The 26,473-nt window shown below is 44.0% G+C and overlaps 1 protein-coding gene across 6 annotated transcripts in view; it reads right to left on the bottom strand.

Moving 5' to 3' along the window:
• Positions 1–26,473, bottom strand: part of PCBP3 (poly(rC) binding protein 3) — a 269,833-nt gene that overhangs the window by 66,059 nt on the left and 177,301 nt on the right. The gene's annotated exons all lie outside the window — the stretch shown is intronic.

Genomic DNA, 26,473 nt, shown 5'->3' with positions numbered 1-26,473 from the left:
ATGAGGCAGCTCTAAACGTGAGGAGGCTTCCATTTCATAAATGGGAAGTCCAAAAGAAGTTTTTTGGTGAAACTAGATCAACTTTGGAGAATGTAAATGGAACAGTCAACCTTCTACTGACATATTTAGTTCCACTCTCTCCTTCTCCCTCCCCCCTCTACTGATTTAAGAATAACAGTCATGAAATTACATATTAACTCAAATGCATTGCTGGTTTTCCACTCTCACAGGAAACGTACCCATGCTGTCCAAATACCCCACCCCATATCTTGGCACACACTCTCGTACGGGCAGACCTGCCTTCCATGTTGCCTGGTGTTTTTCCAGAGAGTGTCAGTTTTGCCTGGGTCTAAGTCTCCTGACTTTTTAGACTTTTTGAATTCACTTTGGTTGCCCAAACTGAAAATTTAATCCCTGGTCACAAGTACCTGTTTTCAAACGTTATCCTTTTTGCTGTGTTATAATTCTACTCCACAAGTGTATATTTACGATCTCTGTGAATTATTGTTACAGACACCTTAAAAGGCTTATTTACAACAGCATCTGACACTTGGAATTGTGAGGTCATAGCACCAAAAATAATTAGAAACCTATGTCCAATGTCTTTCCTTTTCCCCTAGTCAATCAGGTATCCACCTTAGGCAATAAACCACAGCACTGACTGACTTTTTTCCAAGCTAAAATGTCTTATCCATGTAATACATTGTGATTCAAAGTGAAACTAAATTGGAAAAAAACAAATTCAAGGAAATTCCATGAAAGGTACTATTGAGTAAGAACCTCCATCTTTCATATGGGCACACAATGCCTCAGTTGGGATGACAGTCACACATGAGTACAGTAAAAGGTTCAATGTGTTACTGATTGAAGGACCAGAGAGGCCCAATCTGTTGCATTAGTTCTTAAGGTCAGTCAGTGGGAACTCAACAGAAAGCACTGGAAGTATTTTGGAGAGGGATGCCATGACAATTCAATGGGGAAAGAATAGTCTTTGCAACATATGGTGTTGGGAAAACTGGACATTCACATGCAAAGAATGAACCTTACAACACATACAAACACTAAGTCAAAATGAACCAAAGACCTAGACTTAGGAGCTAAAACTACAAACGCTTATAGAAAACACTGGGAAAAATATTTATGACATTGGATTTGGCAATGAGGATTTCATGGATACAACCCCAAAAAGTATTGGCAACAACAGCAAAACACATAAAGTAGACTTAATCAAAATTAAGAACTTTTGTGCATCAAAGGGCACTAACAAGAGAGAGAAAATACAACCAGCAGAATCGGAGAAAATACTTGCAAATCATGTATCTGAGAAGGGATTAATATCCAGACCACATAGAGAACTCCTCAATAATAAAACTACTCAATAATAAAAATTTTTTTAAAATAATTTTTTATTATGTTATGTTAGTCACCATACAGTATATCCTTAGTTTTTGATGTAAAGTTCCATGATTCATTACTTGCGTATAACACCCAGTGCACCATGCAGTACGTGGCCTCCTTAATATCCATCACTGGCCTATCCCAATCCCCGACCCCCCTCCCCTTTGAAGCCCTCAGTTTGTTTCCCAGAGTCCATAGTCTCTCATGGTTCATTTCCCCTTCTGTTGATCTCTCCTTCATTCTTCCCTTCCTTCTCCTACTGATCTTCCTGCTATTTCTTATGTTCCATAAATGAGTGAAACCATATGATAATTGTCTTTCTCTGCTTGACTTATTTCGCTTAGCATAATCTCCTCCAGTCCAGTCCATGTTGCTGTAAATGTTGGGTAATTGTTCTTTCTGATGGCTGAGTAATATTCCATTGTATATATGGACCACATCTTCTTAATCCAGTCATCTGTTGAAGGGCATCTCGGCACCTTCCACAATTTAGCTATTGTGGACAATGCTGCTAGGAACATTGGGGTGCATATGGCCCTTCTCTTCACTACATCTGTATCTTTGGGGTAAATACCCAGGAGTGCAATTGCTGGATCATAGGGTAGCTCGATTTTTAACTTTTTAAGGGAACTCCACACTGATTTCCAAAGTGGCTGTACCAACTTGCATTCCCACCAACAGTGTAAGAGGGATCCCCTTTCTCCACATCCTCTCCAACATTTATTATTTCTTGCCTTGTCAATTTTTGCCATTCTAACTGGCATAAGGTGGTATCTCAATGTGGTTCTGATTTGAATTTCCCTGATGGCTAATGATTTTGAACATTTTTTCATGTGTCTGTTAGCCATTTGTATGTCTTCATTGGAAAAGTGTCTGTTCATATCTTCTGCCCATTTCTTGATTTGATTATTTGTTCTCGTGTATTGAGTTTGAGAAGTTCTTTGTAGATCTTGGATACCAGTCCTTTATCTGTAGTGTCATTTGCAAATATCTTCTCCCATTCCGTGGGCTGCCTCTTAGTTTTTTTTGACAGTTTCCTTAGCTATGCAGAAGCTTTTTATCTTGATGAAGTCTCACAAGTTCATTTTTTCTTTTGTTTCTCTTGCCTTTGGAGATGTGTCATGGAAAAAGTTGATGTGGCCGATGTCAAAGAGGTTGCAGCCTATGTTCTCCTCTATGATTTTGATGGATTCCTGTCTCACATTGAGGTCTTTCATCCATTGGAGTTTATCTTTGTGTATGGTGTGAGATAGTGGTCCCGTTTCATTCTTTTGCATATAGCTGTCCAATTTTCCCAACACCATTTACTGAGGAGACTGTCTTTTTTCCACTGGATGTTTTTTCCTGCTTTGTCAAAATTAGTTGCCCAAGCAGATCAACAGAAGTAGAAGCTGGTTCTTTGAAAGAATAAATAAGATCGATAAGACACTGGCCAGACTTATTCAAAAGAATAGAGGAAGGACCCAAATTAATAAAATTATGAATGAAAGGGGAGAGATCACAACCAGCACCAATGAAATAGGAAGGATCGTTAGAAACTTTTATCAACAGCTTTATGCCAATAAATTAAACAACCTGGAAGAAATGGATGCCTTCCTGGAAACCTATAAACTACCAAGACTGAAACAGGAAGAAATTGATTATTTAAACAGACCAATTAATTATGAAGAGATTGAAGCAGTGATCAAAAACCTCCCAAAAAACATGAGTCCAGGGCCTGACGGATTCCCCGGGGAATTCTACCAAACATTCAAAGAAGAAATAATACCTATCCTCCTTTTTTTAAATTATAATAATATTTTTTATTATATTGTTAGTAATAATATCTCCTGAAGCTGTTTCAAAAAATATAAACAGAAGAAAAACTACCAAACTCACTCTATGAGGCCAGTATTACCTTGATCCCCAAACCAGGAAAAGATCCTACCAAAAAGGAGAATTACAGACCGATATCCCTGATGAATACGGACGCCAAAATTCTCAACAAGATCCTAGCTAATAGGATCCAACAGTACATTAAAAGGATTATCCATTAAGACCAAGTGGGATTCATTTCTGGGATGCAAGGGTGATTCAACATTCGCAAATCGATCAGTGTGATAGATTATATCAACAAGAAAAGACTCAGGAGCCATATGATCCTCTCAATTGATGCAGAAAAAGCATTTGACAAAATACAGCATCCTTTCCTGATTAAAACCCTTCAGAGTGTAGGGATAGAGGGTACATTCTTCAATTTCATAAAAACCATCTATGAAAAGCCTATAGCAAATATCACTCTCAATGGGGAAAAGCTGAAAGCTTTCCCTTAAGATCAGGAACACGACAAGAATAATAGCCCACTCTCGCCACTATTATTCAACATAGTACGAGAAGTCCTCGCAACAGCAATCAGACAACAAAAAGGGATAAAAGGTATCCGAATCGGCAAAGAAAAAGTCAAACTGTCTCTCTTCGCAGATGACATGATACTCTATATGGAAAACCCAAAAGACTCCACCCCCAAATTACTAGAACTTATAGAGCAATTCAGTAATGTGGCGGGATACAAAATCAATGCTCAGAAATCAGTTGCATTTCTATACACGAACAATGAGACTGAAGAAAGAGAAATTAGGGAATCCATCCCATTTACAATAGCACCAAAAAGCATTCGTTATCTCGGAATTAACTTAACCAGAGAGGTAAAGGATCTATATTCTAGAAACTACAGATCACTCTTGAAAGACATTGAAGAAGACACAAAAAGATGGAAAAATATTCCATGCTCATGGATCAGAAGAATAAACATAGTTAAAATGTCTATGCTACCCAGAGCAATCTACACTTTCAATGCCATCCCGATCGAAATACCAATGACATTTTTCAAAGAGCTGGAACAAATAGCTCTCAAATTTGTGTGGAAACAGAAAAGGCCCTGAATCTCCAAGGAACTGTTGAAAAGGAAAAACAAAGCTGGGGGCATCACGTTGCCGGATTTCGAGCTGTACTACAAAGCTGTGATCACAAAGGCAGCATGGTACTGGCAGAAAAACAGACACATAGACCAGTGGAACAGAATAGAGAACCCAGAAATGGACCCTCGGCTCTTTGGGCAATAATACAAAAAATTTTTAAATGTGCAAAGGATTCAAATACATATTTCTCTAAGGAAGATGGACAAATGGCTAAAGCATATGAAAAAGATGCTCAACATCATTAGTCGTTAGAAAAATGCAAATGAAAACCACAATGAGACACCACTTTGTATCCACTTAGGATGGCAATAATAGTAATGACAGTAGCAACAGTGATATTGATAATAATGGGGAGGAGGGGGAGGAGGAGAAGGAAGAAGAAAAACAGAAAATTGCAGCATCAGATGGGATGTGGAGAAACCGGAACCCTCGTACACTGCTGGTGGAAATACAAAATGGCGTAGCCACTCTGTTAAACAGTCTCGCAGTTTGTCAAAAAGCTAAACATAGAGTTACCATATGACCTAGTGATCCCACTCCTAAGGATCTACACATGAGAAAACATATGTTCACACAAAAACTTGCACATCCGTGTTCATGGCAGCAATATTCACAGCAGCCAAAGAGTGGAAACAACCCAAATGCCCATCACTTAATGAAGGAATAGACAAAACGTGGTCTATTCACACAATGGAATATCATTTAGCCACATGAAAAAGGAATGAGCCTTTGAAATGCATCATGGATGAACCCGGAAAACACTGATGTGAGTGACAGAAGCCAGACACAGAAAGCCACACACTGTATGATCCCATGTAGATGAGATGCCCAGAAAGGCGAATCCACAGAGACAGGAAGTAGACTCATGGCTCCCAGGGCTGAGGAAAGGTGAACGGCGCTAGTGATGTGACTAGTGATGTAGATGGGGCTTCCTTTGGGCTGATGAAATGTCCTGTAGTCTGTAGTTAGACAGTGGTGATGGCTGCACACCTCTGTGAATATACAAGAAATTGCTAAAATGTATGCTTTAAAAGTGTGGAGTTTATGGTATATGAATTATACTCATTTAGAAAAAAACAAAGCCAGGGGCGCCTCGGTGGTTCAGCTGGTTAAGCGTCTGCCTTTGGCTCAGGTCCTGACCCCAGGCTCCTGGGATCGAGCCCTGCATCGGGCTCCCAGCTCTGCACAGAGCCGGCTTCCCCTTTTCCTTTTCCCTCTGCCCCTCCCCCGGCTCGTGCGCGCTCTCGCGCTCTCTCTCAAATAAATAAATAAATGAGATCTTTAAAAAAAAAAAGGCAATCAATACTCAAAAGTTAAAAAAAGGTAACGAAAGAAACCTCACACAAAACATGCAGAATTAACGTGTGTTTACCTCCCCTCTTACAGAAGGTGTACTTAAATCACACAAAATAAAAAGGCACAAACTCACAAGTACAAAAAGGTCAGGAGAAGAGAGAACAACCAACATGAGTCGTTAACACAATACTGGAGTCTGGCAAGTGGATGAAAACATGGTAAATAATTTGGAAAGGACAGGAAAGCTGAAACTCAAGCTTATAAGGGGAGAGGCCATCAGGAAAACAGCCAATTCTCACAAGTCTTCCAGAATGGCTGCAAAGGGAAGAGGCAGAGGCAGGTGAGTAAAAACGGGGGTAGTAATTAGAATTTTCTGTAAGGCATTAGGCCCCAGAAATCCTCTAGCTCTTTTCTTCCACGGATAACAGGAGGTTTCGTGTCTGTAGAGGGTGACTCATTCAGGATACAGACTCAACGACAAGCAGTTCTGAAGACAGTGAACTGCCAACAATAAAATGGGAGTGTAACACGGGAGAAAACAAATGGAACAATGAGAACTCCTGCCCCCCTCTCCCAAGAGGCTCTCAGAATTCCAGCAGGCAGGATTATTAGCTCAGTAAGTTACATAAAATAGAAACGGCAGAGACAGCAGTCTCTGATAACAATGCAACAAAACCAGAAATTAACGAACTTTAACCAAAGGATATTCCATTTGCAATTCATATCATTTTAGAAACATCTAAAGGGAACTAGTTTATTTAATACATATAGCCCTGATACGGCAGGAAACACAATGAGACCAGAAATCTTTAAAGCGGTGTGACAAACAGACCCATTCATGCAATGACCCACTTCTTCCAACATCACCAGCGAGTTTCGGGAGCCGGGGACACCAAGCACTCTGTGGAGTTAGACATGAGCTATGAGGAGAATCCCAGAAAGGAAATAGGCTGCCGTTCTCTTTTCAACACACAGTTGGTGTTAGGAAGGGAGGGAGACGGAGATGCAGTTGGGGACGTGATTCCTTTCCTCACCTCCACGGCCTTCCCTCGCTGTACGGCCCACTTAGCAACAACAGAAGCAGTGGTTTCAACGTCTTGCTGAACAGGCCGCCACAACAAATCAGCTTCAAAGGATGAGTCCCCAGGGACGTCATTGCCCCTTTTGGCACAGTGCAGACAAAAGCAGCCCATTCAGCTGCAAACTACACGTGTACACACATACTCATACACATGTGCGTGGGGCATAAGCAGCTCACACTGTTACCTGAGCTCAGTGAAGGGCTGGGCTTCACCAGAAGGTTTGAAACGTCAGACCACTACGAGGCCAAGTGCTCTCCTACCTGCTGTTTGCTGGGCTTCCTGCATGCTCTCCTCCTGCCAGGAGCATGAGTGCATGGGGCTTTGAGACGAAAAGAAGTGACTCAGACAAAAATGATACATCCTGATATTTTAACACAAGCAATCTGGCTCTGGTGTGGAAAACAGACTGACGGTGAAGAGGCACAGGAGCAAAGCCAGGAGAAGATTTAGGAGGCTAAGCCATAATCCAGCGCAGAGGTAACGTAACTGTCCACGGGCAGCGAAGAGGAACACAGATGCTATGAGGGCCCATCACTGGGGATTCAGTCTGAAGAGGGAACCCAGGCCAGAGCAGTGAACTGTCCATCTGAGGGGAGATGCCAACATACCTCTCAGGAACAGGCCACACAAACACAGTGAAGTCACAAGAAAGACACAGAACCCACGAATGACACCACAGATGTGGCATTGCGTGTTTGTGACATGCTGCACCTGACATTTGGAGGTACATGCTCCCCTAAAGCTCTCAGAGAACAAAACAAAAATTGGCAATATTCTAACTCAGTGCAAGTTTCAACAAATTTTGAAGACATGAAATCAACAGACTGTGCTCTCTACCCACTAGGCAATTAAATTAGAAATCATTAGCAAAAGGATAACTTTATAATCCCCCTGAACATAACATTTTTTAAAAGCTTCTGGGGGCGTCTGGGTGGCACAGTTGGTTAAGTGTCTGACTCTTGGTTTTGGGATAGGTCATGATCTCAGGGTTCTGAGATCAAGCCCCGCGGGGGCTCCCTGCTAGATGTGGACCTGCTTAAGATTCTCTCCTTCTCCCTCTGCCCCTCTCCACCCTGCTAATGCGCTCACTCTCTCTCAATAATAATAATGATAATAATAATAATAAAAACAAAAGCTTCTAAATAAGAAATGGATGGAATGACATAATGAAACTAGAAAATAACTAGACCAATAAACTTGCAACATGACAAACTTGGTGGCAAGTGGCTACAATAGAATTTGCAGAAAAACTTAGTCTTAAAAGCCTGTATTAGAAATAAAGGGAGGCCAAAAATTAGTGAGTAAAAAATCCAACTTAAGGATTTAGAAAATAACAAAGTATTCACAGAAAGTAGAGAAAAGGTAATAATAAGGAACAGATCAGAAGAAAAGACATGAGCCAGTTGAGAAAATGAACAGATATAAAATTCAGTTCTTTAACAAAGGTCTAGAAACACACAGCCCTCTGATGATAAAGGAAAATAATCAAGAAGGCACAGATGGTAATAGTGGCTATAAGGAAGACCAGGGCCTCTGGCTGTGGACACGATCCAGCAGACACGGTTCTCCCATTCGTCCTGCTAAGCACAATGAACTGGACATCAAACGTGAAGCAAACAAGGGAAAACTTGGGGAAGCAGAGAGAAGAAGGCGGACTGGCTAGCGGGCTCAGGATTTGAAGCATGCCACAGCAACGAGCTCACCACTTTGTTTTGTTTCATCTCGCTTCTCTCCTAGATATGCCATACTGGTCACTGGAAAAGCCTGCAACCTAAAAATGCTGCAGGACACAGAAAAACAAGTCTCAAGAAAAGTGTGCTCTCTCTCTAGGCCAGGAACTGGGAACAGGAAGCCTAGACAGCCAGAGAGCTTCTGACAGTGCCTGTCCTCCTGCAGGCGGCGCCCGCAGGAAACGCACACACACCTCTACCTGCCCTCATGCGGAGAGGCTGGAACGGCAGCCTAGCCTCCCACCCCTACCTGGCAGTACCAAGACACTCCCCTCCCCGCCCAGGTGTCAGGGGGATTGAGGGAGGGGCCTGGACCTCCACCCCAGTCTGCTGTGAACAAGGTGCCCCCACATGGGGTCAGCAGAGACCTGCTAAGATAGGAGATTTATAGCAGACACAGAATACCACAACACTATAACCAAAATTTCCAGGATACAAATGAAAATCACTTATCGTGCCCAAAACTAGGAAAACCTCAACATGAACAAGAAAAGAAAATCAGGGGCGCCTGGGTGGCTCAGTTGTTAAGTGTCTGCCTTCGGCTCAGGGCGTGATCCCAGAGTCCTGCGATCGAGCCCCGCACTGGGCTCCCTGCTCTACTGGGAGCCTGCTTCTCCCTCTCCCACTCCCCCTGCTTGTGTTCCCTCTCTCGCTGGCTGTCTGTCAAATAAATAAATCAAATCTTAAAAAACAAAAAAAGAAAACCAACAAATGCTGAACACTGCGATGACAGACCCGTGTGAGCCCTCTGACAAGGATCTTTAAAGCAGCCATTGCACAGACGCGTCAGTGAGCATTTAGGAACACGGTTAAAGCACATCCCTAAAAACTCACAAAGAAACAGAACCTGTGAAGAACCGTCAACAAACTACCAAAAACCAATCAACATGAAATCATCAATCTCATTATCCCTACAACCATTAAAGAAACTGAATTTGCAATAAAAAGCCATAGAAAAAGAAATCTCTGGGCCCAGATGGTTTCACCAGAGAATTTAATTTCAAAGAAGATGAACACCAACCTTAGACAACCTTTTAGAGAAGACAGATGGAGAATTCTTCCCAACTCATTTGGTGAGCCACTATCACCTTGATACCAAAACCAGAGCAATTTGCCTTATGAACATAGACACAAATAAACTAAAACAATTTTTAATTATCAAAATGAATCCAGCAATGTATAGAAGATTCATACACCATGACCACGTACGGTTCATCCAGGTATGCAAAGGTGGCTTCATATTGAAAAAATCAATCAATATAATCCACCATCATCTATAAACTAAAGCATGAAAACCACATGATCATATAAATTGATGCATAAAAAGCATTTAACAAAATTCAACACTTATTCATGAAAAAAAAAAAGCCAGTGAATTAAGGACACAGGAAAGTTACCACAACTTCTTAAACCGCATCTACAAAACCTATAGCTAACATCATAGCTAATGTTATGGGTAATGCTTTACCCTGCAGCTGGGAACAGGGCAAGGCTGTCCACAGTCGCCACTCTTAGGACACCAGAGTTTCAGTCACTGTCACAGGCAAGAAAAATGAACCAGAGACATACAGACTGGAAAAGAAGAAATAAAACTTTCTCTATTTGCAGATGATAATTTTCTACCTAGAAAACCCCAAGGAATTTATAAAACAAAACTTCTAGCCCTGATAATTGAATTCAGAAAGGTAGAATGTAAGAGTAATATACAAAAATTAACTGCATTTTTAGATGCTAACAGTGAACACACATAAACCAAAATTTAAAACACAGTATCATTTAAAATCATTCAAAATAAAATGAAATACTTATACACCTAACATATACAGGATCTGTATGCTAAAAACTGTGAAATGCTGATAAAGTAAACTTTAAAAACCTAAATAAATGGAGAGACATATCATATCCATGGATTGGAAGACTCAACATAGTGAAAATACCAATTCTCTCCAAATTGATCTAAAGGTCCAATGCAATTCCTATAAAAATCCCAGCAATGTAGGGGCGCCTGGGTGGCTCAGTACATTAAGCATCTGACTTTTGATCTCAGCTCAGGTCTGGATCTCAGGGTTGTGAGTTCAAGCCCTGTTTTGGGCTGCATACTGGGCATGGAGCCTACTTAAAAAATTAAAATTAAAAAACAAAAATCCCAGAAATGTTTTTTTGTAGGCATAAATATGCTTATTCTAAAATCTATATGGAAAGGCACAGACCCTAGAGTAGCTTTAAAAATCTTGGGGGGAAAAAAAGGACAAAGCAAAAAGAATCATTCAATTCGATAATAAGTCTTACTTTGTAACTACAGTTTTCAAGATACCATGGACCAACAGAATAGAATAAAGAACCTAGAAATAAACAACCCAAATATGACCAACTGATTTTTGAAAAGGTGGAAAAACAATTCAATGGAGAAAAAGTAGTCTTTTCAACAAATGGTTTTGGGACAACACATCAGTCGATAAAATGAACCTTGATCTAGGTCTCATACCTTACACAAACATTAAACCAAAATGGATCACAGACTTAGATATAAAACAAGAAACTAAAACTTTTAGAAAAAAACGCAAAGGAGAAAAATCTTCAGAATCTAGGCTAAGCAGAGTTCTTAGACTTAACACAGAAGGCATATTTTGTGAAAGGAAAAATCAACAGATTGGACTTAATGAAATTTAAAAACTTTTGCTAAGCAAAATCCCGTTAAGAGAGTGAAAAGACAAGCTATAAACTGGGAGAAAATATTTGCAAACCACACAGCCAACAAAAGACTAGCATATAGAATATATAAAGCATACTCAAAACTCAACAATAAAATTTTTAAAAAAAATCAATTAGAAAACAGCAGTACTGGGGAGCCCGGGTGGCTCAGTCAGTTACGCGTCTGATTCTTGATTTCAGCTCAGGTCGTGATCTCAGGGTCCTGGAATCGAATCTTGTGTTGGGCTCTGCACTCAGTGGAGAGTCTGCTTGAGGATTCTTGCTCCCTCTTCTTCTGCCCCTCCCGCCCTGCTCCGTCTCTTCCCTCTCTCTCTCAAATAAATAAATCTTTTTTAAAAAAGAAAGAAAACGGTAATATAGGCCTACCTCAAGAAGCATGAAAAGTCTCAAATAAACAACCTAACCTTGCACCTAAAGGAGTTGGAAAAAGAACAACAAATAAAACAAAACCAGCAGAAGGAAGGAAATAATTAAGATTAGAGCAGAAGCGAATGATATAGAACCTAAAAATACAGTAAAACAGATCAATGAAACCAAGAGCTGGTTCTTTGAAAAAAAAGTCAATAAAATTGATAAACCTCTAGCCATAAATACCAAGAAAAAAGAGAATAGGTTTAAATAAATAAAATCACAAATGAGAGAGGAGAAATAACAACCAACACCACAGAAATAAAAATAATCATAGGAGAATATTATGGAAGACTATATGACAACAAATTAACAACCTAGAAGAAATGGATAAATACCTAGAAACATACAAACTACCAAAACTCAAACAGGAATAGAAAATTTGAACAGATCAAAAACCAGCAAAGAAATTGAATCAATAATCAAAAATCTCCCAACAAACAAAAGTCCAGGACCAGATGGCTATACAGGCGAACTCTACCAGACATATAAAGAGTTACTACCCATTCTTTGCAAACTATTCCAAAAAACAGAAAAGGAAGGAAAACTTCCAAATTCATTCTATGAGGCCAGCATTACCTTGATTCCAAAACCAAAAACTCCACTAAAAAAGAAAACCATAGGCCAATATCCCTGATGAACGTGGATACAAAAATTCTCAACAAGGGTCATTTACTGCAATCAAATGGATTTTTAAAAAGATATCATTTATTTATTTGAGAGAGAGAGAGAGCGCGTGCAAGCATGAGCAGGGGGAGGAGTAGAGGGACGAGCAGACTCCCTGATGAGTAGGGAGCCCGAGGTGGGGCTGGATCCCAAGATCCTGAGATCATGACCTGAGCCAGAGGCAGACACTTAACAACTGAGCCACCCAGGCACCCCTCAAGTGGGATTTATTCCTGTGTTGCAAGGGTGGGTCAGTATTTGCAAATCAATCCATGTGATACACCACATCAACAAGAGAAAGGGTAAGAACCACGTGATCCTTTGAATAGACACAGAAAAAGCATTTGACAAAGTACAACATCCATTCATGATAAAAGCCCTCAACAAAGTAGGGATAGAGGGAACATACCTCAACATAATAAAGGCCATATATAAAAACCCCACAGGGAACATCATATTCAATGGTAAAAAACTGAGAGCTTTTCCCCTAAGGTTAGGGGCATGACAGGGAAGTCCATTCTCGCCACTGGTATTCAACATAGTACTAGAAGTCCTAGCCTCAGTAATCAGACAAAAAGAAATAAAAGGCATCCAAATCAGTAAGAAAGACGTAAAAAAATGTTCACTATTTTCAGATGACATGATACTGTATATAGAAAACCCAGAAGACTCCACCAAAAAATTGCTAGAACTGATAAATGAATTCAGTAAAGTTGCAGGATACAAAATCAACATACAGAAATCTATTGCATTTCTATATGCCAGTAATGAATCAGCAGAAAGAAAAATTAAGAAAACAATCCCATTTACAATTGCCTCAAAAAAATAAGATACCTAGGAATAACCCTAACCAAAGAGGTGAAAGACCCGTACCCTGAAAACTATAAAATGCTGATGAAAGAAATTGAAGAGGACACAAAGAAATGGAAAGACATTCCACACTCATGGATTGGAAGAACAAACAACATTAAAATGTCTATACTATCCAAAGCAATCTCCACATTTAATGCAATCCTTATCAAAATACCAACAGCATTTTTCACAGAACTAGAGCAAATAATCCTAAAATTTGTATGGAACCACAAAAGACCCTGAGTAACCAAAGTAATCTTGAAAAAGAAAAGCAAGGGGTATCACAATTCTGGATTTCAAGTTACATTACAAAGCTGTAATAATCAAAACAGCAGGGTATTGGCACAAAAATAGACATATAGATAAACAGAACAGAATAGAAAACCCAGAAATGAACCCACAATTAATCTTTGACCAAGTAGGAAAGAATATCCAATGGGAAAAGGACAGTCTCTTCAACAAATGTTGTTGGGAAAACTGGACAGCAGCATGCAGAATAATGAAACTGGACCACTTGCTTACACCATACACAAAAATAAATTCAAAATAGATGAAAGACCTAAATGTGAGACCTGAAACCATAAAAAATCTTAGAAGAGAACACAGGCAGTGACTTCTCTGTTATCAGTCGTAACATTTTTCTAGGTATATCTCCTGAGGCAAGAGAAATAAAAGCAAAAATAAACTACTGGGACTTCATCAAAATAAAAAGCTTCTGCCCAGAAAAGGAAACGACCAACAAAACTAAGAGGCAGACTGCACCTACAGAATGGGAGAAGATATTTGCAAATCACATACTTGATAAAAGGTTAGTATCCAAAATATATAAAGAACTTACACAATTCAACACCCAAAAACCAAATAATTTGATTAAAACATGGGCAGAAGTCATGAAGAGACATTTTTCCTAAGAAGACATCCAGATGCCAACAGACACATGAAAAGATGCTCAACACCGCTCAGCATCAGGGAAAGGCAGATCCAGACCACAATGAGACACCACCTCACACCAGTCAGAATGGCTAAAAACAAGTCAGGAAACGACAGATGTTGGCGAGGATGTGGAGAAAGGGGAGCCCTCTTATACTGCTGGTGGGAACGCAAGCTGGTGCAGCCACTGTGGAACAGTATGGAGGTTCCTCAAAAAGTTGAAAACAGAGCTACCCTATGACCCAGCGATTGCACTACTAGATATTCACCCGAATGATATAAAAATTCTGATTCGAAGGGGTACATGCATCCCTATGTTTACTGCAGCATTATTTACAATGGTCAAGATATGGAAACAGCCCAAATGTCCATCAACTGATGAATGGATAAAGAAGATGTGGTGTATACACAATGGGATATTACTCAGCCATAAAAAAAAGAAAATGAAATCTTGCCATTTGCTACAACGTGGATGGAGCTAGAGAGCATTATGCTAAGTGAAATAAGTCAGTCTGAGAATGACAAACATCATATGAGCTCACTCATATTTGTAATTTAAGGAACAAAATAAATAAGCAAAGGGAAAAAACAGAGACAGACAAAGCAAGAAACAGACTCTCAACTCTAGAAAATAAACTGATGGTCATCAGACGGAAGTTGGGTGGGGGGATGGGGGAAAGGGGTGATGGGGTTTAAAAAATCAATTAGAAAATGAGAAAAAGTCATGAACAGACATTTCCCCAAAGAAAATATATGGATGGAAAATAAGCACATGAAAATATTGTTCAACATCATTAGTTATCAGGGAAATGCAAATTAAGACCACCAGGCTACATACCTATTAGAACAGCTTTGAAAAACAGTGATAATACCAAATATTGTCAAGGACATGCAGAAATCGGATCTCTCATACATTTCCGTAGAAATGTGAAATGGTACAGCCACTCTGGAAAAATCATTTATTACAAAATGAACCATGTCCTTGCTATAGAACCCAGCAACTGTACTTTTGGCATTGATGCCAGAGAAATAAACACTTACGTCAACATGAAAACCTGTGCTTGAGCTTACACTGCAGCTTTATTCACAACAGGCAAAAATGGGAAACAACCCCGGTGTCCCTCAGTGGGCGTATGGTTTGACTGTGGTCATCCAGCACCATGGAATGAGACACAGCAGAAAAAGGAACAAACACTGATGTGCACAGCAACGGGGACGGACCTGTAGGGCCTTCCATGGAGTGAAAAAAGCCAAAGGTAAAAGGTTGCAAACTGTATGACTTCATTTCTATAACATTTTTGAAATGACATGAAGATTGAGAATTAATGACTGATTTCCAGGGGAGAGATGGGAGTGGGTGGAGGGTGACTATTTCAGGGCATTACAAGGCACTTCCTTACAGGTGATGAAGGGGGCAGTTCTGTATCTTAGACTGTGGGGGTGGTTACGCAAATCTGTGCAGGGTATAAAACTGCATAGACTCTAACTACTACTACTACTGTTACTACTATTCCTGTTATTGCTACTACCATTACAGTCCTGCTGTTACAACTTTACTACCAATGCCACGATGGCTGCTACTACTACTGCCTCTATTACTGCTGCTGCTGTCACTGCTGCTACTGTTACTACTACTATCACTACCACCACTGTTACTGCTACTCTTATACCACTGCCACTATTACTGCTACGATCACTACCACTACTACCACCATTTCCACTACTCTTGCTGCCATTATGACCGGCACCACTATTACCGCTACTGCTACTACTTCTGTTATTGCTGCTACTCTTACCACCACGGCTATTAGTACTATTGTTATTACTAATACTATTACTACTACCACCACTACTTCTGCTCCCCCTCCTACTACCACACACACACACACACACGAGTACAGGTAAAAAGTGGTAAAACTGGAATAAAGTTTGAAGTCTAATTAGCAGCACTGCACTGTATTATTTTCTGGGCTTTCATATTGTACTAAAGTTATGTAAGATGTTACCACTGGAAGAAGCTGGGTAAATGTTATAGGAGACTCTGTACTGTTCTTGCTACTCCCTATGAATCTGTGATTATTTCAGAATAAAGGTTAAAAATAATGCTACAGCAAAGTTGAAAGAAAGCACAGAGAAATTCTGAAACAAAAAGCTACAAAAGCCGGTTTCAAACTCAGCAAACACGTTTAACAACAGAACTGTGCAGAATTGAAGAGATTTTATGAGCCGAGAGCTAAGCCACAGGAGATGGTCCAAAATGTACCACCCAAAGAACCAGATGGGAAACGTGAGAGATCTCACACACACACACACACACACACACACACACACACACACACACACACGGAGCTGGCCACTGACCTACATTCACTGGGGCTCCGAGGAGAGGGCGGGGGTGGAGCAGAGGCTCTATCTACAGGGCAGAGCTGGTAAAAGACTCAGGCACCCAACCCATTGCAAGCAAGATTGACAGAGGAGCTCACACCAGAGAATCTCAAGAAAACAAAGACAAAGAAGAGATATTAAAAGCCAACAAAGAAATAAATGAGATTATTTTCAAAGGAGCAGTAGTTAGATGGAAGTCTTCCTTCCCAATAGTAACCATGCCGCGCACACAGAATGGAACGAGAGCCGTGGTGTGCTGGGAATGACCGTGCACGTAGACTTCTCTCCCGCAGATGGTCGTCCTGCACAGATGAAGGTGCATGAAGGCATTTCTGGACAATCAGAAAATGGGAACTTCTCCAGCGAACCCACTCCACAGTAGATTGTAAAGGCTATTGTTCAGGCAGAAGGAAAATGGCCACAGAAAGAAAACTGGATTTGCAGGAAGAAATGAAGAATAAAACATGTAAAAATATGAATAAAAGGAAATGAGTATCAACCATCTAGGATAATCATCATTACTTGTTATTCAGTTAACTAATTATTAAATCTCCCAGAATTTAAATATATGTAAAAATTCACTATGGTGGTCATGGAACAGGGTAGCTCTTTCTTTTAATTTTCAAAATTCCTTAAAAATCCCCAGATATGGTGACAAGATTAACAAAGAAAACCCCCCTGAGATCTCTTCAGTAGAATCAGATGTCAAGGAATCCATCAAACCCAGAGAATAGGGGTAGGTGTGGCCAAAATACAGCAGCAGGGTCCAAGTGAATCACCGAATGCACAGTGTTTATAGGAAATATTAAGTGGGGAACAGCCCTTTGAGACACAAAACTCGGAAACCCCCCAAAATAGTAATACCCCCACAAAGAAACAGGGACGCACACTAAGTGGGAATCTAGGTGAATATTCTGAGAGCAAATGGGAGAAACTCCAGGAAGTATGTGCTGAATCCAAGTCCCCAAGTTCTGGGAAAGTGAAAACAAAAGGAGAAAGAAAGGAGGAAGGGAGGGAAGGCAGGAAGGCAGGAAGGCAGGAAGGCAGGAAGGCAGGAAGGAAGGCAGGAAGGCAGGAAGGCAGGAAGGCAGGAAGGCAGGAAGGAAGGCAGGAAGGCAGGAAGGCAGGAAGGCAGGAAGGCAGGAAGGAAGGAAGGAAGGCAGGAAGGCAGGAAGGCAGGAAGGAAGGAAGGAAGGCAGGAAGGCAGGAAGGCAGGAAGGCAGGAAGGCAGGAAGGAAGGCAGGAAGGCAGGAAGGAAGGGGCAAGGAACCATTTAGGAGCTTGTAGGAAATGTAAACAGTGCCGAAGAGCTCTGAGTCCTCAGGAATCTCAAAAATATACAACAATATTCACTTTTGGAGAGAGAACCATCTGGAGAAAAAACAAACCCAACAAAAGACGAGAAACCCCATAGGAAGCTACTGGAACACAGGTTTCAGAGAAGGATGGTGGGGGGGGCAGTGGGCAGTCTCTGACTGTGCTGGCCCCGCACAGCCGATGGCTAAGGTGTGGGACAGAGCCCCTGGAGGGTGGTGTGGGAGGGGGGCATGGGAGGGGGCTGAACGCTGAGCCCTGTTCCTTTCCAGAGGGAGGAGGTCGTCCTGAAGCAGGAGTGATGCTCGCCACCAGGAAGGCCTGAGCGAGGCCACGTAAAAACTATTTCATGGCAGCAACAAAGGAGAAATCCCTGGAGCCCAAGGCTAGGAAAGTTATTCAGGCTCATTCCCAATTCCTATTCAGGTCCAGAAAACCCCTTATTTAAAATCAAGAGGCAAAGGATTATGATCGAATCCCATAAAAATATATTACCAAAAAGAAGTGAAAATAAATAACGTTGTAAAAGATGACAAAAATACACCAGAAAACTATGAACCCAAAGAAAATTATAGCCTAATTAATATGTCACATTGAACTAAAATTTGAGAAAATAATCAACATTTTAGAAGAACTTAATTTAAAATAGAATTAGAACATCTCAAAGTGACATGGCAAGAAAATAGGAGGATATAAAAAGGTGCCTAGAAAAGCTCAGGAACAAACTAGAATGTTTTTCAGAAGTGAGAAGCGGAAGAAACATAGGAGCAAAGAGACATCACAGAAGGCCCAGGAAAGCGTGTGGAGAACAGAAGTAAGGAAAGAAAATTATGAGACAGACATGCAGGAAGAAGACTCAAAAGAACATGACAGACACAACGCACGGGCAAGAGAGGGCCAACGCTCACGTACGCGTAAGTGCGACTCGCTGTACCTTCACGTGGACACGTGTGCATTCCAAAACACCTCCTGAAATAAAACACAGCCTGGATCTACACAGTGACTGGGCGCCCCGCGTTCCTGAAAAGTCAAGCCTGAGTAGTTAACAGCAAGTCATGCTTTGGGAAAATGATTAGCTGCTAGAGATGAAGTCTCCAGGGCGTCCAAAGCAAAAGGTCCCAAGTGCTTATGATGAAAAGAACATCTGAGTGAGGTCAGACTTCTCACCAGCAACGCAGAAGGAAAGCAACATTTTTAAGACACTACAGTGAAATAATATAAACTAAGGATTTTATGCAGCTTAATTACACCTGCATTGCAAAGGCTACAGATCAGAAGACGTGAACGGGCAGGAACATAGGGAATGCACGGCGAGCCTACGGCAAAGAACCTAACATAGAATGGGTCCCAGCAGGCCACAAAACAAGTGGAGGAACTTTGTCATAGGTATGGTGACAAGCATCGGATATATTTCACTCTAGAACCAGGACTAAACAACGCAGTTAATGGTGACAGAACAACAGACAAATGTTAAATGTGCTGAAGATAAACAGTTGATAAAGCTAATAAAGTGGGAGAAAAGGCAGGAGAGTAAATGAGGGGAGCCTTCTAGCTACCAAGAGGGAGTAATCATGTGGCACATGAAACAGACGCGGGGGTCTGGAGGGTCTGGAGGGACAGAAGACGCTTCCAGCCACCTGCAACACTCCCCATGGGAGCACATCAATAGACAAAAGAAAAAAAGAGGAGGGGTTTTTGTGAATTATACAGACAAATAATAGTATAAAGCCAAAAAATATATATATCTTCCCAAGAATCAAAAGAAATATGAACAAAAAGGAAATGTTTACTAAGTTAAGGAACTCATTTATACATTACACATACATATAAATGTATATATATATATATATATTTATATTTTCAAAAATATACGGAAAGATAAATTAAAAGCTACTTACTTGGGAACGGAGGGACCTGGATGGAAAGAGGGGTGGACATGAGATTTTTCTGAATAGACTGCAATAAATTTTTACTTTAGAATCATATAAATGTTTACATAATCAAAAACAAGATTTTTAAAAAATCCCTAAAAGCTTAAAAAAAAAATCTAAGTATACACGAAGTTGGTGATATAACCGCAGAGAGAAGAATTGTGGCAACTGACCTTAAAACACAGGACTCTGGCTGGATAGTCTCAGGGGTAGACAGACATGCAAGGAAATATACTAACCTTGATTAGTCATTTGTTGGCACCAATAATATTCCAAACCCATTATATGTACATTTAGGGTAAAGCACGCATGTAATAATGCTAACAAGACAAAAGAGAAACTAGTACAAAATTTAAAAATTTTAAGTTAAAACCCTGTAATCTTACATTTGGTTTAGAACTATTTCTGTGAACCCACGATTTCCCCTTCTTAACTCTCTCCACTGAAACTATGAAAGGGTGATGGCACTCCATTGCAATAAGCAGCCTCACCGCCTAGACTACGGCCTCTAAATGTTATCCCCAACTGGGGCAAAACAGGGCCCCTGAGAGAACTGGTTGATTCCAGGAGGTCTGGGAAAGCGAGGATCAAAGATGATACCGGAACATGTTACTCGACAGAGTCAAGGACACCATCAGAGACTTGTGTGGTTTTAACTGCACAGAAGCCAGCAAAATACAGAACAATTTGAATATAGAGAATAATTGTGGTGTGAACAAATTTACTGTATATATAAAACCCAAAAATTAATAATAATGCTTTAAAAAGAAAAAAAAGAATAGCAGAGAGAGAAATAAAACTCATTGGACAATGAAAAAAATGCTTAAATACAAAGAAATAAATACTTATCCTGCCTTTCTGGTAGAAACCATATTTTAGGGAACCAAATGGCCTTAGTGAATGAGAAAAGTTACTCCATATGGAATAATCCCAATGAATCCACGTGGAAAGGATCACACAGCCGTCAAGCCACCATTCAGCAGACCCTGGTCGAATAACGGATCCAGGCGGCAGTCGTCAGTGGACACCAAACCCCTGGGTGGACGGGGGGTGGGAAGCCTGGGAGAGCCCCTGTGTCCGAGGTGCTCGCAGCCCTGGCACACACAGTGCACGGCACCACCCACGACGTTTGTGTGTCTGAAAAACACAACTCAGGTGGAATAAAGCCGGGTTCTAGGAAATAGGGAGGATGGAGGAAGACGGTGAATGACCCTGCAAGGAAGCAACCGGCCGAACCCAGGACGTGGGACAGCCCACAAACCATCAGCAGTGAGAAGGCTGGGGGAACGTGCTCACATGGAAGGGGTCGCAGCACAGCATCGAGGGCCAGGCCTGGGCACTGCTTCCTGGGATTTCAACACGACGTCACAGGGGGGCCCAGATCCAAGGGCAGGGAACGCCGACGCCAATGGGAGGGAGGTGAAAGTCATGGCACAGTAGAAGCATGGGGGCTGGGGCCCTGCTGCACGAAGGCCTGGCACAGGCGGGCCTGGTGCTCCACCGTGAGGAGGCCACACCGCTGGGAGTCCCTAGTGGGGTGGGAGGGTGCGCCGAGCGGGAAGACGCCACACAAACAGGCAGGACTGTGAAGGTCGTCCTCGGCCGGGAACAGACCGATGCAGGCTAGTGACATGTGAGCAGCTACTCTTTTCCAAGGTCATTCTGGTTACTGGGAGGCTGTGATTGGTTCCATGATGGTGGCAGTCAGGACGGAGGCCGATTCAGAGGGGTGGTGTTGGGTCAGATGACAAGGAGGGAGGAGGTATCAAGAGCGACTCTGCGGCTCCATCTGATGGTATCTCCCACAGAGAACTGCCACCCGCAAGCCTGCCAGATGGCAGAAGTCAGCTCCTGGGCCAGTGCTGGCCACGGCCAGGCAGGCAGAGCTCTGGCCACGGGTGGGCAGACAGTAGCCACAGCGGGATGGAGCAGCAGGCTGCTCCGGGGGGCATGGCAACACTGCCCCTCTCCGCCCTCCCTTGCTCCTCTCAGGAACTCCTTCTAGGGTTCTGGAAGATCACACAGCTTTTTGTCTAGTGAGGTCACTGTGCCTGTGTCCGAGACTCCCTCTGTCACCCTGCTGTCCCCTCCTGTTGGACCAAAGTGCAAGTCCATCAGCTGGCTGGGGCCTGTCCTCCCAGGGCTGCCCGGGACACCGGCTCTCCACATGCTGTCCCCCCCTGGGCGGCCAGGCCCAGGCCTACCTCTCTAGGATGCCAGCACAGTCACACACAGAGCCCCGGGCCCCAGTCCATCTTCTCAGCCTTGCTGGCGGCTGTGCTGGCCCTGCCTCTGTTCTAATGCCGTTGAGCCCGGACTGGCACTGTCCAGTCCAGACAGCACGAGCTGGGGATCAGGCCACGTCCCAGTAGAGAGAGCATGGTTGCAGCCCCTGGTCACTGTGGCTCATGCGTCTGTCACCCACGAAGCCTCACACAGTGCAGTGTGGCCACACCAAGGGCCACCACACCCACAAGGAGCTCAGGACCCATCTTCCTGGACTGGAGCCCAGGAAGCATCCCTGCCTCAGGTTTCTCAGATGCACATGGAACGAAAAGAGCTGCTCCACGTTTCTCCTGGTCAGCAAGGGCGTGGCCCGGAACCTTGAGCCTGCCTGGGAAGCCACGGTGAGGAGCACTTACAGCATCTGGGCTCTGCCGTGGCATCCAAGCACATGGGCAGTGGCCTCCTCCACCACGGGGCACGATCCAGCGTGGGTGCCGTTGAAGGTCCGGTGGGGTGTCCCGCAGGAGGATCACGTGTGGGTTGGTGAGGGGCCGGAGTTGAACAGAACTCACTGGTTTGTCAAGAGGCACACTCCCGCAGCCTGCTTCAGCCCCAGCTCTGGCCACCCCACTTTGGCTGTTAGTTCTAGAAGATGCACACCTAGCTCCCATGATGACTAATTTCTCCTAAGCGTCCTTCATCAGAACATCTGCGGTGCCGAGAGTGCAGTGCAGCCCCTGGGTCCACGGAAGCCCGGGGGATGTGTGCTTCTCCCTCCGAGCCAGGCAGGCGGGGCCCATGACGGTGGACCCCGAGCTGACGTCCACGCCCCGTCTCGCCTTCTCTGTGCTGTTGCCGGCACTCTTAGCTTTCACCCGGCATTCGTTCCTTCTGGGTTTTGTTGTGAATGTGCACTTCACCATCTCCTCTCCGCCCCTCGCCAGTTCCAAGGCTGCTTTATGCCTCTTTTAAGAAATTGTTACACCATCTGTCTCTTGGCCTACACTATGAAAGACCATATCTAGTTTTTTAAAACAGGGTTTCTTTTGGAGTCTGTTAGCCCATTTTGCTCACAATTTTCTCTTTTGTCTGTGTAAAGTTTCAGCGATGCTATTATTTCAAGCTCTGTGCCCACAAGCACTCTTCCATGGCCTCTGGGACTCTGTGACCTGGGGAAGGACAGGGCTGCTGTGGTCGTTCTCTGTTGAGACGCCATCTGTAAGGTGCTGCCTTAGCAGACATGAACCGGACTGTGCTGAAGGGCCACCAAGAGCCTGGACCCAGAGCTGCCACCCCTGCCCAGCCGACGGGATTGCAGCCAATGTTGGGCAGTCTGCACGACTTGGGAGAAGGTGTCCAGCTCAACGCAGACTCTGGCTGGAAAGCAAAGACCTCTAGGTGGTGCATTTCCACCGTTATAGGTGACTCACGTACAGACTGCTAGTGAGCCACAGATCAAAGGCACCCATGCCTGGCATCATGACGCAGACACACCCAGGACGCACCAGCACCCCCAGCCCAGAGTAAGAAGCTCACGGCTGGGCCTTCACCGCTTCCCTCTGTCTTGGGGCCATGCCTTCAGGCCTCGTCAATCAGAGCCTCTGTGGCAGGACCAGGCAAAAAGGGACTGCAAGGCTCGCCAACCACAGAGAGCCAAGGACATGGGTCTGCCTCCGCACAGAGAGTGCTGACAGTCCCCACTCCCTCTGCTCACCCAACCATGTCCTGGCTCGGCTGGGCCTTCCCTGCATATGGGCTTTCATTCTGGTGACCAGACGACGTCTGTCTGACATGTGCTCACTGGTCCATGTGGTCTGAACTTGTTTCCGACATTTAAAAATCAGATTTCATATTCAAATCTCATTTTATGACTTTAAATGGGGGAGCAGAAGACCTAGCAACACTGAGTCTACAGGTCCAGGAGGCTACAAGTGCTCCCATCCCACTGAGGCGGTTTTCCGCTCATGGACAGCGGCCAGCCTGCTCCTTGATCACTGAGCCAGGCTCTGCACAGCCCTCTGTCCCTACCTGTTACGTCCACGCTGATGGCCACGCATGCCAGGCTGTGGTTGTGAATCCTCGTGAATCCTGGAGAAAGAGACTCTGCTCCTGTAAAGAGCAGCTCTGGCCCGGGGGCCTGCCTCCCTCTCCTGCGGCTCATCTAGCTCCTCAGGGCACAGCAGAACCTGACAGTCTGCTTGAAAAAGCTGCCAGAGGCCAAAGTGAAAAGTAACAAACAAAGAAAAGTACCAAATTTGGCATTTACAACAAATAGCAGTTTTCCTAGATTTTTTGAAGTTTTAAGGCTGTAGCATCAGATGGCCTGGAAAGTGACCCTCCAGGAGGCACTTCCTTCTCTATACATATGTCCCTCATCGGACCGATGATCTAAGGGTTCTTCCAGCCTTTGACTCCATGATACTAAGTATTTCACAAGAAAGTGCACAAGTGTTATGAACAGTGAAGGTAAGTGACAACTCAAGTTACATGTGATGTTAGCCATAGAAAGGCAGCTCCTGGCAGGGGGTGTGGTAGACACACTGAGGGCCTCACGAGCCCCTGGCCTCTGTCTGCAGGATGGACGGCCACTCTGACCAGCACACGCAAGGCCTGGGAGAGACCCCGGGTAGCACACGCTCAACGTGCCTGCCCCACGGTGTGCCCAGCTGGCAGTTTTTGTTAAACTCAGTCTGGCCCACTAGATTCTCATCCTGTCCCCAGAGCACTCGATGGCACCAAGGAAGCCACAGAGAGCTGGAGGGCCACAGCTCACCTTGGACTGTGACATATGCCAGGGGTGCTGGCAGGGGTCTCTGTAAGGCTGAGGCAGTTAATTCCCCAGAATCATTATGTTTCCAGGTTGTATAATAAGGTGTCATTCAGGGTGAAAAACTGACTCTCTTTAGAAAATTCTTTGATATCCATGATACTGAGAAGCAGACCCTCAATGGCTGACCCACCATCTGTATCCATAGAAAATTCTCTTATTGGCCTTAAATTAATTTTGTAAGCTAGAGAAATCAAGCAAGTTAAATTTACTAATCGGTTCTGCCAAACTCCGTGAAATGAAACATGACAGCAGAATGTTTCCAGCCTTCCCTTCTCTAAACAGATCTAAATACAAACCCTTTCTCTCCTGAAGAGCAGGGCACGCAGCACCCAGAGAGCTCATCAGCCTCACGGGCCACAGGCCACACAACATTTAACAAAAGCCAAGAGGACCAGAGGGTTGTCTGCACTCCAGAAAGGCAGAGCTGGAGCCTTGACTACCGCTTTTCTAGCAGCGGCATTAACACCCGTGGTTTGCTTTGCAGGGACGAGAGAAGAACAGGGATCACACTCTAGTGCGCCCGGACCGTGGGACACACTCCAAGACCCTGTGGGACAGGCCCAAACACGAGGAGTGCCATGCTCAGGGAGGGACCCTGCGGGAAGGCGGGGCTCTGACGGTGCAGCCCATGGCACAGGAGGATTTGTCACAAAGCGGCAAGCCCCAGCATCACCTGGACAGACTTCTTGGGTGAGGGGCCCTCCTTTCAGGGCTGAAGAGCAGTGCTAGGATGCAGGAAGGCCTTTCTGTGAAGCTTCGAGGCTGGGACAGTGCGGGGAGAAGGACCTCACTCCCAGGAGAAGACAGCGGGGAGGGGGACAAATAAGACCAGGAATACTCGCTGAGAAAAACAGCTGCTTCTTAGCGGCTGGGAGGAGGGGACCCTGGGCGTGGGCTTCTGGATGGCAGCAGGGAGGGGCTGCTTCGGAGTGAGAGAAGGCGAGGAGCCCACGCAGGGAGGGCAGAAAGCACAGAGCTACTTATGCATGTACAATGTGATGGGAGCAGATGGCAGTCATGCTCCTTGGACTCCCTTCCCTAGTGGAAAAGGCTAGTCATGGAATATTTGCAGCATCTTATAAAGTTAGCTTATAAAAGTTACTATCATGCCACACTCCCAAATTGTTAATTATCTTGTTTTATTAAAAATATGATTTACATAACTGTCAAAAGGCAGGTATTTAATTACACAAGCAGGGAGGGAACACAGTGGGCAAAGTGGAGCCGCTCCTGCCCAGTCCTGCTCTCCCTGCTCTGTCCCCTGAGACGCTCGAGCCCAGTACTGCACCCACTTCCTCACAAACCCTTCCCCTAGCTGTCCTGTTCCCGGCAGCACTGCCTGGGGGGGCTTCTGCTTCAGCCTTCCTGTCCTCTCCACCCCACGCTCTGAGCAACCTTGTTGTTGCAAGTGACCTTGAGGCATAGTGAGGAGGCTGCTTGGTGCTGCTGCAGAGGCCTTGGTAACGCTGTGTGTTCCAGAACCTTCCGGGAGAGGAGGTGCCCGGACTCCGCATGAACAAGGGGCTCTTCTGGGGCACCCTGATAAGCTGACATCACTCCAGGCACGGCTGGTGGGCCCAGGCCTACAAGGTCCCCACACAGATGCTAGGAGGCTGTGGGTAACTGGACAGGCTGTCTGTCCCCACCTAAGAGCTGATCTGAGCTCTGGGGGAAGACGTGGATCACAGCTGGGCTTCAGTGCATGCGCATCCCAGAAAGAGCCTGGGGACACAGAGATCCAGAGCTTGGGATGGTG

This window comes from Ursus arctos, unplaced genomic scaffold, assembly GCF_023065955.2.
Source record: "Ursus arctos isolate Adak ecotype North America unplaced genomic scaffold, UrsArc2.0 scaffold_4, whole genome shotgun sequence".
Lineage (NCBI taxonomy): Eukaryota > Metazoa > Chordata > Mammalia > Carnivora > Ursidae > Ursus > Ursus arctos.
Note: the sequence above shows the minus strand (reverse complement) of the source record. Positions and strands in the feature narration are given on the sequence as shown.